Source organism: Salmo salar, chromosome 17, assembly GCF_965601325.2.
Source record: "Salmo salar chromosome 17, fSalSal1, whole genome shotgun sequence".
In the NCBI taxonomy this organism is placed as follows: Eukaryota; Metazoa; Chordata; class Actinopteri; order Salmoniformes; family Salmonidae; genus Salmo; species Salmo salar.
The window spans coordinates 49342033-49355553 of NC_138307.1; the positions used below are offsets into that span (position 1 = coordinate 49342033).

The window sequence follows — 13521 nt, forward strand, 5'->3', positions numbered from 1 at the left end:
TCGTTTTAGTGCACTCCATATAATGAAAATGACCTCTTGCTCCTCGGGTGCAGATGACTAGTCTGAGGTGGCATATATGAATATAGGTGCTGAAAGAACCCATACCATGATTTCACCCTCATAGTTGTGGAATGTGTAGAAATTATAACTGCATCTTCACTGTCCAATTCTGAGTTTTATGGTGCCTGGGTGTAGACAAAGGGACTGCTGTGCATGTCACTCATGAGTAAATCATCATTAAAGGTGATGACATAAGGCCACAGAGTTATTTGACTGGCCTCTGCAAGTGATATTTGAAGGTGTATATGGTAGTCTTTATAAAATACCTGTGATGGAATGTTTATCTTTGCATTCAACCGTAATGAAAAAAATATTGTAGAATTTACGAAGACAAGACAAATGAGGTATTTTCCAGATTTGTTACATAATGCTTGCAATTATTTATTCACCAGCAACATTAAACTGACAACATTTCAGTTTCACCCTTATGTAAAAGCAGTGGTGGAAAAAGTACTCAATTGTCATACTTGAGTAACAGTAAAGATACTTTACTTATACTAATAGAAATGACTCAAGTCAAAGTGAAAGTCACCCAGTAAAACACTACTTGAGTAGAAGTCTAAAAGTATCTGGTTTTAAATGTACTTAAGTACAGTGGTTGAAAAAGCACTCAACCCTCATACTTGAGTAAAAGTAAATGCTGTATATAAAATTCCTTATATTAAGCAAAGCAGACGCACAATTTTCTTGTTTTTTTAATTTACGGACAGCCAGGGGCAAACTCCAACATTGAGACATAGTTTAATAATAATAACTAGACATCTTTTAAATTAGCATGCCCTTGTGTTCTTACATTGATTTGTATACATTTAATGTAACAGCAACGAAGAGAGCCTTAAAATAAAGTGCAAAGTGCCATGTGTTCTATTTTGTGAAAACCCTTGAAGGCAGAATTTGAAAAAACAATACTTGATACCAAAATGATAAAGTTGAACTAGTTAAAACTAGTTTTTCAACCACTCCACAAATTTCTTGTTAACAAACTATAGTTTTGGCAAGTCTGTTAGGACATCTACATTGTCCATGACACAAGTAATTGTCACGACTTCCTCCGAAGTTCGTCCTTCTCCTTGTTTGGGCGACGTTCGGCGGTCGACGTCACCGGTCTTCTAGCCATTGCCGATCCACCTTACATTTTCTATTTGTTTTGTCTTGTCTTCCCACACACCTGGTTTCAATTCCATCATTACATGTTGTGTATTTAACCCTCTGTTCCCCCCCATGTCCTTGCCCGGAATTGTTTATTGTAAGTGCTTGTGCACGTTATGTCTGGTGTGCGGCGGGTTTTGTACCCATTAATTGTTTGTTATGTTTTCCGGTGGTTTTTATTATTAAACTGCGCCGTTGGAAACCCAGTTTTTGCTCTCCTGCACCTGACTTCTCTGCCGCCAGTACACACTCCTTACAGTAATTTTTCCAACAATTGTTTACAGACAGATTATTTCACTTATAATTCACTGTATCACAATTCCTGTGGGTCAGAAGATTACATACACAAAGTTGACTGTGCCTTTAAACAGCTTGGAAAATTCCAGAAAATTATGTTATGGCTTTAGAAGCTTCTGAAAGGCTGATTGACATAATTTGAGTCAGCTGGAAGTGTACCTATGGATGTATTTCAAGGCCTACCTTCACACTCAGTGCCTCTTGCTTGAAATCATAGGAAAATCAAAAGAAATCAACCAAGACCTGAGAAAAAAAAATGTAGACCTCCACAAATCTGGTTCATCCTTGGGAGCAATTTCCAAATGCTGAATGTACCACGTTCATCTGTACAAACAATAGTACACAAGTATAAACACCATGGGACCACGCAGCTGTCATACCGCTCAGGAAGGAGATGCGTTCTGTCTCCTAGAGATCAACGTACTTTGGTGCGAAAAGTGCCAATCAATCCCAGAATAACAGCAAAGGACCTTGTGAAGATGCTGGAGGAAACAAGTACAAAAGTATCCATATCCACAGTAAAACGAGTCCTATATCGACGTAACCTGAAAGGCCGCTCAGCAAGGAAGAAGCCACTGCTCCAAAACCGCCATAAAAAAGCCAGACTACGGTTTGCAAATGCACATGGGGACAAAGATCGTACTCATCAGTCAGGAACTTAAAGCTTGGTCGCAAATGGGTTTTCCAAATGGACAATGACCCCAAGCATACTTCCAAAGTTCTGGCAAAATGGCTTAAAGACAACAAAGTCAAGGTATTAGATTGGCCATCACAAAGCCCTGACCTCAATCCTATAGAAAATTTGTGGGCAGAACTGAAAAAAGCATGTGCGAACAAGGAGGCCTACAAACCTGACTCAGTTACACCAGCTCTGTCAGGAGGAATGGGCCAAAAGTCACCCAACTTATTGTGGAAAGCTTGTGGAAGGCTACCCAAAACATTTGACCCAAGTTAAACAATTTAAAGGCAATGCTACCAAATAATAATTGAGTGTATGCACACTTCTGACCCACTGAGAATGTGATGAAAGAAATAAAAGCTGAAATAAATCACTCTACTATTATTCTAACATTTCACATTCTTAAAATGGAGTGGTGATCCTAACTGACCTAAGACAGGGAATTTTTACTTGGAGTAAATGTCAGGAATTGTGAAAAACTGAGTTTAAATGTATTTGGTTAATGTGTATGTAAACTTCCGACTTCAACTGTACCACAGCAACAACAAAAAGAAAGCAGGGAGACAGATTTTTCAGGTTTTCGCACAAACTTTTTTGAATGCACAGAGATACCATGATGAGATCCTGAGGCCCAGGATCCTGAGGTCGTGCCATTCATCATCCTCCATCACCTTATGTTTCAACATGATAATGCAAGGCCTCATGTCGTACACAATTCCTGGAAGCTGAAAATGTCCCAGTTCTTCCATGGCCTGCATACTCACCAGACATGTCACCCATTAAGCATGTTTTAGATCCTCTGGATCAGCGTGTACGACAGTGTGTTCCAGTTCCGGCCAATATCCAGCAACTTCACACAACCATTGAAGAGGAGTGGGACAACATTCCACAGGCCACAATCAATAGCCTGATCAAATCTATGCGAAGGAGATGTGTCGCGCTGCATGAGGCAAATGGTGGTCGCACCAGATACTGACTGGTTCTGATCCACGCCCCTACCTTTTTTTTAAGGTACAGTGTCTGTGACCAACATATACATTATCTGTATTCCCAGTCATGTGAAATCCATAGATTAGGGCCTAATCAATTTATTTAAGTTGGCTGATTTCCTTATATGAACTGTAAAATCTTTGAAATTGTTGCATGTTGCGTTTACATTTTTGTTCAGTATACAGTGCATTCGGGAAGTATTTAGACCCCATGACTTTTTCCACATTTTGCTACGTTACAGCCTTATTCTAAAATGGATTTAATTGTTTTTCCCCTCTCAATCTACACACAATACCCCATAATAACAAAGCAAAAACAGGTCATACATTTTTGCAAATGTATTAAAAATAAAGAACTGAAAAATTACATTTACATAAGTAAGCCTCGAGTCTTCTTGGGTATGACACTACAAGCCTGGTACACCTGTATTTGGGGAGTTTCTCCCATTCTTCTCTGCAGATCCTCTCAAGCTCTGTCAGTTTGGATGGGGAGTGTTACTGCACAGCTATTTTCAGGTCTCCAGAGATGTTCGACTGGGTTCAAGTCCGGGCTCTGGCTGGGCAACTCAAGGACATTCAGAGACTTGTCCCGAACCCACTCCTGTGTTGTCTTGGCTGTGTGCTTAGGGTTGTTGTCCTGTTGGAAGGTGAACCTTCACCCCAGTCTGAGGTCCTGAGCGCTCTGAAGCACGTTTTCATCAGGGATCTCTCTGTACTTAGCTCCATTCATCTTTCCCTCGACCCTGACTAGTCTCCCGGTCCCTGCCGCTGAAAAATAGTTCCAATATTGAGTAAAGGGTCTGAATGCTTATGTAAATGTGATATTTCTGTAGTTTTTTTTATTATTAGTAAAAAAAAAATAATAATAATAATGTTTTTGCTTTGTCATTATGGGGTATTGTGTGTAGATTGCTGAGGAAAAAAACTATTTAATTCATTTTTCAATAAGGCTGTAACCTAACAAAATGTGGAAAAAGTCAAGGGGTCTGAATACTTTCGGAAGGCACTGTATGTATTCTTTCTATTTTTTGTATACAAATATTTATTTACCTACAAAACACAGTATTTTGCAATGTTTTCATTGATCTTTGAATTTTGGCATCAAGTTTATGTTAAGTGCAAGGATCCTTCAAAAAAGTCTGCTGAGCGCAAACTTGAATGTTGTGAATATTCTGTGCAACTTCCAGCGCGCATTTACTGTGAATTGCTGTACCCGCTTTAAGTTACAATTTTAACAGTGGTGAAATAGGCTACTGTGGCTATTTTATCATAATGTAGGCCTACCACCAAAAACAATGGAGAAAAATGTATCCCATAACATTTTAACATGGAAATAGCTGTTCTATCATTCAGCCTACAGTAGCCACAAATGTGTTGTTCAAAGTAGGACTACATTCCATGAGACTTTTGAAAAAACATGAAGGGTTTGACATGAACCTTTTTAGCCATTTGTCATTCAGACAAGGAGGTAACTGAAAATGTTGTGGTGTTTGATGCAAGAAACCACTTTACAAAATAGCATTCATTATTATTCCCATACCTTTATTACAGAGAATCAGACAAATGATGGTACCCTCTGCCCATTGTATTGGCTACTTAGCTTATTCAAGACCACACAAAATACAACACTGACCCTTTAAGACATAAAAAAAAGCTCTACTTGACATGCTTTTCAAAGATTATTTTATTTAACTAGGCAAGTCAGCTAAGAACACATTTTTATTTTCAATGACAGCCTAGGAACAGTGGGTTAACTGCCTTGTTCAGGGGCAGAACTACAGATTTTTACCTTGCCAGTTTAGGATTTGATGTTGCAACCTTTCAGTTACTAGTCCAACGCTCTAACCACTAGGCTACCTGCCGCCCAAAGATGTCTAGAAATGCACACATTTTGTGCTCTTTAGGAAGCAACCACTCACCCATTGTTGACTAGAAATTAGCTACAACTGGGCTAATAACTAACTAGCAAAGAATATGAACAGCAGACATCCCATTTTTATCTATGCTACATTATTTTAGCCAGCTCCTGTTATTATTTTGGAAGAGCGTAAAACCCCCTCGTGTAGGCTACATGTCCATATGCCCACCATGGAACGAAAGATGAGCAGATGCCAGTGACCATATTTAGAAACATTTAAGTTCTTTTCCTATAACAATTGCTTGTTTTCCGTTTAATGTGATTAAAAACCTAAGGTTACATATGTAAGCTATATGGATCACTCCAATATATTGGTATCTCTCCGAGGATTTACAGATTTACTCCCGTGACACGGCTGGGGTCCGCCCCTATATATAGATCCCATGGCCGTGACACACGTTCTCTACATCATTTTTGAGGCGCCTCTAGGACCATAGAGGATTGGAGTGATCCATATAGCTAACATAACCGTGGTTACCTACGTAACCTTCGTTATGTTTCACTATATTGGATCACTCCAATATATTGGTATACCCGTACCAGATTAGCCGGTGCTAGAGGGACCTGGCTAGCCAGCTGCGAAGTCCCAGCGCGGGACCGAGACACAGGGGCTGTCAATGTGGAAGGGGGGATCCCGGCACAGTCCCCGGAAGGAGAGGTGACCCAGAACCAACCCGATCGTACCTAGCAAAGGTGCAAGAGGAAGCCCAGCTGGCTGCAGCACAGATATCAGCGAGGGGCACTCCTCTCAGTAGAGCCCAGGACGCAGTCACACCTCGTGTTGAATGTGACACCACAGATCCCAGCACTGGCCTGCCAGCCAGGCGGTATGCTGTCGTAATCGTTTCCACGATCCAGTGAGAGAGCCTCTGCTTTGATAGCCCAGCCCCCAGGACTCTCTCACCATAGCAGACAAAGAGCTGGTCTGTTGTTCACTGACCGTGTCCGCTCCACATAGGCAGCCAGTGCCCTCACAGGGCACAGCACGCCGGAGGGAGGCCCAGACTCCCGCGCCACTGCCGGGGGGTCACAAGCAGACAGGATAAAAGGGATGTTCACATGCCTGTCTGACAGAACCTTCTGGAGGAATGAAGGGTTAGGGTGGAGAGATATACTCCTCCCACCGGGGTCCATCCGGTAGCACTCAGAACTTACCGAAAGAGCATGGAGCTCACCCACCCTCTTCATGGAAGTAATCGCTACCAAGAAAGCCACCTTCATAGAGATGTGTTTCAGGGAGGCAGACTCCAACGGTACGAAAGGCGGCCAAATACCCTCTCAGTGTAGAGGCTGTCAAGTCCTCATCAAAGCGAGACTTCAGGTATTGGAAGACATACTGCACCCCGCATGACTCGGGCACAACCTCAATACCAGTGCACCAAGAGCAGAACAACCGCCAGTGCAACTGGTATGCCGCGTTTGTAGCCAGCGCCCTTGTGTTCTACATGGTGTTCATTACACCCTCCTAACATGGATCATTGGTGCCGTTCCAGTGGCCAAGCCCACAGACTGAGGCGGTGTGGCCTCGGATGCCACGGAGTTCCCCCGGCCTGAGCCAGCAGGTCCGGTCTCAGGGGCAGTTGCCAAGGTGGCCCAGACAACAGCAACAGGAGAAGGCTGAACCAGGGTCATCTTGGGCCACCAGAAGCAGACGATGCTCTGCCAACCTGGTCCTGTCCAGCACAGCCTGGATCAGGGGAAAAGGGGGAAATGCATAAAGCTCCAGCCCTGGCCAATCGTGAGCCAGAGCATCCAAGCCCAGAGGCCCTGGTGGCTCCGACATGGAGTACCACAGGGGGCTGTGCGCATAGTCCAGGGAGGCAAACAGGTCCACCTGTGCCTTCCTGAACTTGTTCCACAGGTGCTGCACCACCTGGGGATGTAGGCTCCAGTCCCAAGATGGCGGGCCCTCCCTTGACAGCATATCCGCTGCCACATTCAGGATGCCAGGTACATGCGCGTAGAGAAGCTAGACGTCCCTGAGCCCAGAGAAGGAGCTCCCGTGCCATAAGATGGAGGCGGTGCGACCTCAGTCCCCCTGATGGTTGATGTAAGCCACCACTGTGGTGTTGTCCATTCTCACCAGGACATGTATTCCCTTCAGATGTGGAAGGAAAGATTGCAGGGCCAGCAGTACAGCTCGGATGTCTAGTGTATTGATGTGCCTGCCACTCCAAGGGGGTAGCCAACAGCTGCTGGCCGACCTGCCCTTGGTCACACCCCCCCCCCAGCCAAACTGGGAGGCGTCTGTGCTGACCAGCTCCCGGCAACACATCCTCAGCATCTCCACCCCACCTGAGAGAAAGGAGTGACAGCATCCCCTCAACAATGCCCCAAGGCACTGTGCGGTCCCCCGCAGCGGGCGGTGACGGTGGCGCTTAGGGTGCAGCCGGTGGGAGTTGAACCACCGTTGAAGAGGCCGGAGATGGAGCAGGCCCAGGGGAATCAACAACCAGGCCGCCGTCAGCAAGCCCAACAGGCGTTGGCAGGTTAGGACGGATACCATCCGCCACTGCCAAAAGTGGTCAAGGCAAGATAAGATCGACTGAAACCTTCTGGTGGGCAGGGGTGCTCTCATGAGGACTGAGTCCAGTTCCATGCCAATGAAGGCCACCCTCTGGGTTGGCGTCAGACGACTCTTCTTGTTGTTTACAGTAATACCCAGCCCGCCGATGTGGGTCAGGAGCATGTCTCTATCTGACAGGACCTGGGTCCTGGTTGGGGCACAAATCAGCCAATCGTCCAGGTAATTGAGGCTCAACAACCATCGGGACGTGAGAGGTGCCAGGACAGCGTCCATGCACTTTGTGAAAGTACGGGGTGCCAAGGAGAGGCCGAAGGGAAGAACCATGAATTCGTAAGCCCTCCCTTCGAAAGCAAATCAGAGGTATACTGCCAATGAGCTGGATGAACAGGAACATGGAAATACGCATCCCTCAGGTCCAGTGTCACAAACCACTGGTCCCTGTACACGGCCTGCAACACGCGGGCTGGGGACAGCATGTGGAACCTCAGTACCTTTAAGTACCAATTGAGGTTGCGGAGGTCCAGAATCGGTCGAAACCCTCCGTCTCTTTTTGGGACCACAGAATAAGTGGAGTAGAACCCACCTAGACTTTCTGAACCACCGTAGGCCTATATCCACCCAGCCTATTCTGTCAAGCTGAGGGACCTGAGGTAGATTAATTTCCTTGTCTCCTTTCCTTCCCTACAGACCAAGAGGAACTGACCATGTCTTTCAGATGAAAGGAAGTAGGTCACTTAAGACAGTTTCCCAAACTCGGTCATGGGGCCCCTCCTGGGTGCACTGTTTTTTGCCCTAGCACTACACAGCTGATTCAAATAACCAACTCTTTGAGGGCAAAATACAAAATGTGCATCCGGGGGGGGCATGATTTAAGGAGCCCAATGAGTAGATTGAGACTCAGCCATAAACAAATATGTGTATTGCATTCAGAGGAGGCTGGTGGGAGGAGCTATAGGAGGACAGGCTCATTGTAATGGGTGGAATGGAATTAATGGAACGGAGTCAAATACAGTATGTGGTTTCCATATGCTTGATGTGTTTGATACCATTCCATTCATTCCATTCCAGCCATTACAATGAGACTGTCCTCTTATAGCTCCTCCTACCTCTAATTACATTCCATCCCTCTCTAGATCTGTGATGATTATCACTGTGCTGGGCCAGTGTGGTCTTGCACTTGCATTCTTCAGGGAGTCTATCTAGTCACCCATCTGCCACTGAGCACTGCCTCTGGCCCCCATGGCCCTCAGTGAGACACACATGGACTGGTTGACTTTTCCATTAAAATAATAAACATATTTTCAGTATAAATAGATTTAACTTGCTTTAGTGGCAACTAATATGATAATTTTCTCTGGAAACCACCAGAAAACAGAACACAGAGTATCTACTATCTATCTAAAAGCTACAGGGGAAAAAAAGTGTATGCTTGCAGTGATTTTAGTCTGTCAGTAGAAGGCACTGCTCCCAAACAAACCAATCCAAACCAACATTTCCAACAGGCTTCTCTGATTGCTCAACCAGTACTTCCAGCATGCTGTCAACTTCAATTACAAGGACTAGGTCTTTTTGGTAATCGACTATGTTTCTCTATTGTCAGTTTTCAACTAAACACCACTTCTGGTTTCTAGGTTTTCATGATCATGGATTGCACGGCAACTGTTCATGATTGTTATTTTTCAGGTCTCAGTGAAGTTAATATTGATTCATGTATCATATCTGAATACATTGATATTTGGAAATTATCCACTGCTATGTGCAGTTTTCCAAAACTCCCACTTAATGCTACAAATGCTGATTGTTCATTCAGAATCTGCTCAATGTCAGTATATAGTTGACACAGTGGGAGTAGGAGAACAAAACTGTCCCCTGTAACATTCCAAAGGAAGGTATTTTAGTGAACCCACCTGTGATCTATGTAGAAATGGCAGTCTTTTTGTCCCTCTCATCCTAGTCCCCAACCGCACTTGCCCCTCAAGGTCTGAACATGCATCACAGCCTGACAGGGATCTTTTCATATGATAAGATCCTCCCACTCTTGGGCATTTGTGTGTGCGCGTGTGTACCTACGCTATCTCCCAGATCTGCATATTGTGTTGGTCACCATAGAGAGAAAGGGGGGGGAGAATCTCCTTAGGTTAGAATCAAGGGAAGGCCTTGGTCGTCATGGTAACTGCAATGAGAGAGAGAGAGAGCGAGAGAGAGAGAGAGAGAGAGAGAGAGAGAGAGAGAGAGAGAGAGAGAGAGAGAGAGAGAGAGAGAGAGAAAAAAAACACTTAAGAGAGTTAAAGGGAGGCCACCAAGATGCCAATTATCCGCTAACCAATTGTTGTGGTTATCTCTATGAGCCTGCATTTATGAGATGGAAATAGTTCCTCCTCTGCCTGTTGTCCGTAGCCTCCCTACACACGCTTGTCTAAGCCACCGTCCTTCAGTGCTTCCTACCATCTATACCTAAGATGACATGATAATAGCCGGTCATTATAATATGACTTTATAAAAGCCTAGGGAATGGATATTGTGCAATGGGATTTGTCAGATGTGTTATGCTTATATATTATGATATATCAGGGCTATTCTGACACAGTATGAAGGTATAATATGACAGTCATACAGCATTACATTGGTGAATCGTTCCTGTTGAATAGCACACTACTGAATGCCAGTGTGATCCCTCTGTGAGAATAACATGTAGTATTATATGACTAACTTGTCAAAGATGACATGAATTCTCATCTCCGTTAGGTATTCATCAAGATGTCAGAACAGAACAGTCTGTCGTTGAAGTAAATTCAAGATAACTCCCTGTGTATTTTGTCTGCAGCACTCAGAGGAAAACCGGGCAGAAGACCTACAGTAGCTGTTATTCGATGTGGCCTATATCAACTCACATAGCCTGTCTGTTATTGACGGAACATTATACCCTGACCATAGTGATTTCATTTCCTCTCCTGACTGTGTATCTCTTCTGTTATCCTTTCTGGGGGTTTTTACCCCCCCACCCACGCACTTTCATAATAGAACGTTTTTCATCATAATGGTCTGGAGAATGTGGAAATTAGATGAGAGCATGAAATATGTTTTTGTGTGTGTGTTGAGTGTGCATGCATTCATGTTCATACTCAATTTCCTAGATTTGGAGGCAAATGTATTGTTGTGGTTCTGCAAATGTTTGCAATTTTCCCTAGTTAAACATGATGTCCAGCACGGGGATTCTGACTGGCCTAGAGTAATAAAAGTAGACAGATTTAGCCAAGTCGTTTTCACAATAGGTCACTGGGCAGAACCCAGGAGAATATGTACAGTAGTACTTGAACTAAGTTATAGACATGTAATTGTTATAGATGACAACATATTTACATGGCAGCTCAGTTCATGCTTCAATTCTAATAACATGTAAGCTACCAGTAACTGTTCGTACTAGAAACAGCAATTCCAAAGGGACCAATTTTACCATGGCCTGACCCTGCTAATGGATGGAAGAGTTATAATAACTGTGATTGAAACATGGAACATTATTTGTGATACAAATTAGCAACACAATTGTCAGTTTGAGTTCAAGGCCAGATGGCAGCAACATGAAACAAAACTGTACTTTGATGTGGCACTGTTGTATCTGCACTGTTGACATACATTGTATGCCAAAAATACCATGAGGGCGAGGGAGACGCACGCACACACACGCACACCCCCAAGCCTCCTGTAGCTGTTAGAGCCCGCTGGGATTATGGCCAATGAAATAGTGTTATCTGCCTGCAGAGGTAAATATGGTAAAAATGGACCCAAGGCAGACACAGCAGGGTTCTACTGTATTAGCAGGAAGTGTTGCCACTGGAGTGTGTTGTGCTGAATGACAGCAGGTGGGCTTACCCCCAGAGCCCTGAGAACCTTCATAACTAGGCCATACATATAGATGAGATGTCTGCAGCCCACAGGATCAACTAGTCACAGATTGACTTTCCACTCGATCACTAGATAGATCCAATGTTAGATCCCATGTTCTACAAGCGCGCTAGTTATGATTTAAAGGACCCTAACAGTCATTCTGATTCCCATGTAAAACAGTATTTTGCATTACTAAAATATCACCCATAAGATTTGTTTTGGATAAAAATGCTAAACATTTCAGCATTTTTTTTTATTCTCATGGCTAACTACCAGGAAGTTTGAAAAGACAGGCTGAGTGGGCGGGGAGCTTATATTCATGAGCTCGCCTTGACTGACAGCTCTTTGAAACGCCTATGTCAAGCAATGTGGATGCAGTGTTGCAGTAAAAACATCTCAAGCAAATGTGGTGATACACAAAGCAACTCAAAACAACATTGAAATTGCACCAATGATGTCAAAAATATTTTATACATCCCCCATTTGGCATGTCTCTTGTAATGTGGTTTACAGTGAAGGGGTTAAACCAAGGCCTCATACCCTTTAAAGGGTTAATACATTGTGTTATGAGAAACTGTAAGGTCTCCTCTCAGGAGACCTCTGTGTGTGTGTTAAAACCTGTTTTGAGTGTTGCGCCCTTCAGACACTATCAGAAGGCGGAAACCGCCTATGCTCATACTCCTTCTGTCTGGGCCCCACCGTGGCTATCTGAGGTTCTGAGAATACGACTGGTTTTCTGAGAACACAAGGCTGCCGCAGGCCTGATGAAAACAGCCACCTGTCAGAAGATGCTTAGACTCGTTCACCTTGTTATGACCCTATACTTGTGATGAAAGGTCAAGTTTCAGTCAAACCCACTTCTGAGCTTTTAATTGCTGACAAGATGGTTGCTGCTGTCAGGGGGAGGTTAGATTTATTAAAATGTTGTTGCCAAGGAAAGTCACGCAAGGGAAACTGGGGAGGCTATAAAAGTTACAGGATGTCTTAGACACTTTGCAGAAGCTGGGGAGAGCTATCATATACTGTACTCTGAACCAACTTCTGCCTACAATTGTATTACTAAAGGATAATTTTAATACTTAAACAAAGAGTCTGTGTTTCCTTTCCATTACTAATGTATGTTTGATAATTATATAGACCTGATCATCTGTTGATGAAATTGACCAACAGCAGTACTGACAGATGGCTGAAGACCTAGCTAGCCAGTAACTAGCTAACACCAGACACAGATGAAGACCTAGTTAGCCAGTAACTAGCTAACACCAGACACAGATGAAGACCTAGCTTGCCAGTAACTAGCTAACACCAGATACAGATGAAGACCTAGCTTGCCAGTAACTAGCTAACACCAGACACAGATGAAGACCTAGCTTGCCAGTAACTAGCTAACACCAGACACAGATGAAGACCTAGTTAGCCAGTAACTAGCTAACACCAGACACAGATGAAGACCTAGCTTGCCAGTAACTAGCTAACACCAGACACAGATGAAGACCTAGTTAGCCAGTAACTAGCTAACACCAGACACAAATGAAAGGGGAAACATATAAGTGTCTTTGCCATAGATGAATAGGGTAAACTTTTAATTATATTTGCTGACACCCTAGAGTCAAATTTTGGCCCATGTTTCATGAGCTGAAACAAAAAAATTGCTGAGGAGTATTTGTCTGTAGTAAAGCCCTTTTGTGGGGAAAAACTCATTCTGATTGCCTGAGCCTGGCTCTCCAATGGGTAGACGTATGCCCTCCCAGGCCCACCCATGGCTGAACCTCTGCCCAGTCAAGTGAAATCCGTAGATTAGGGCCTTAATTTATTTACTTCAATTGACTGATTTCCTTGTATGAACTGCAACTTGCAACTGCAAGTAAAATCTTTGAAATTGTTGCATGTTGCATTTATATTTTGTTTGACACGGGGGAGTTTACCAGTAACTTTATGATCAAACTTGATTAATGTACAGTTGAAGTCAGAAGTTTTTCTACACTTAGGTTGGAGTCATTAAAACTTGTTTTTCAAC

At 43.7% G+C, this 13521-nt stretch overlaps 1 pseudogene; it reads right to left on the bottom strand.

Moving 5' to 3' along the window:
* Nucleotides 1-4695: 4695 nt before the first annotated feature.
* Nucleotides 4696-13265, bottom strand: LOC106576045 (uncharacterized; annotated as a pseudogene).
* Between the last annotated feature and the right edge of the window lie 256 nt (nucleotides 13266-13521).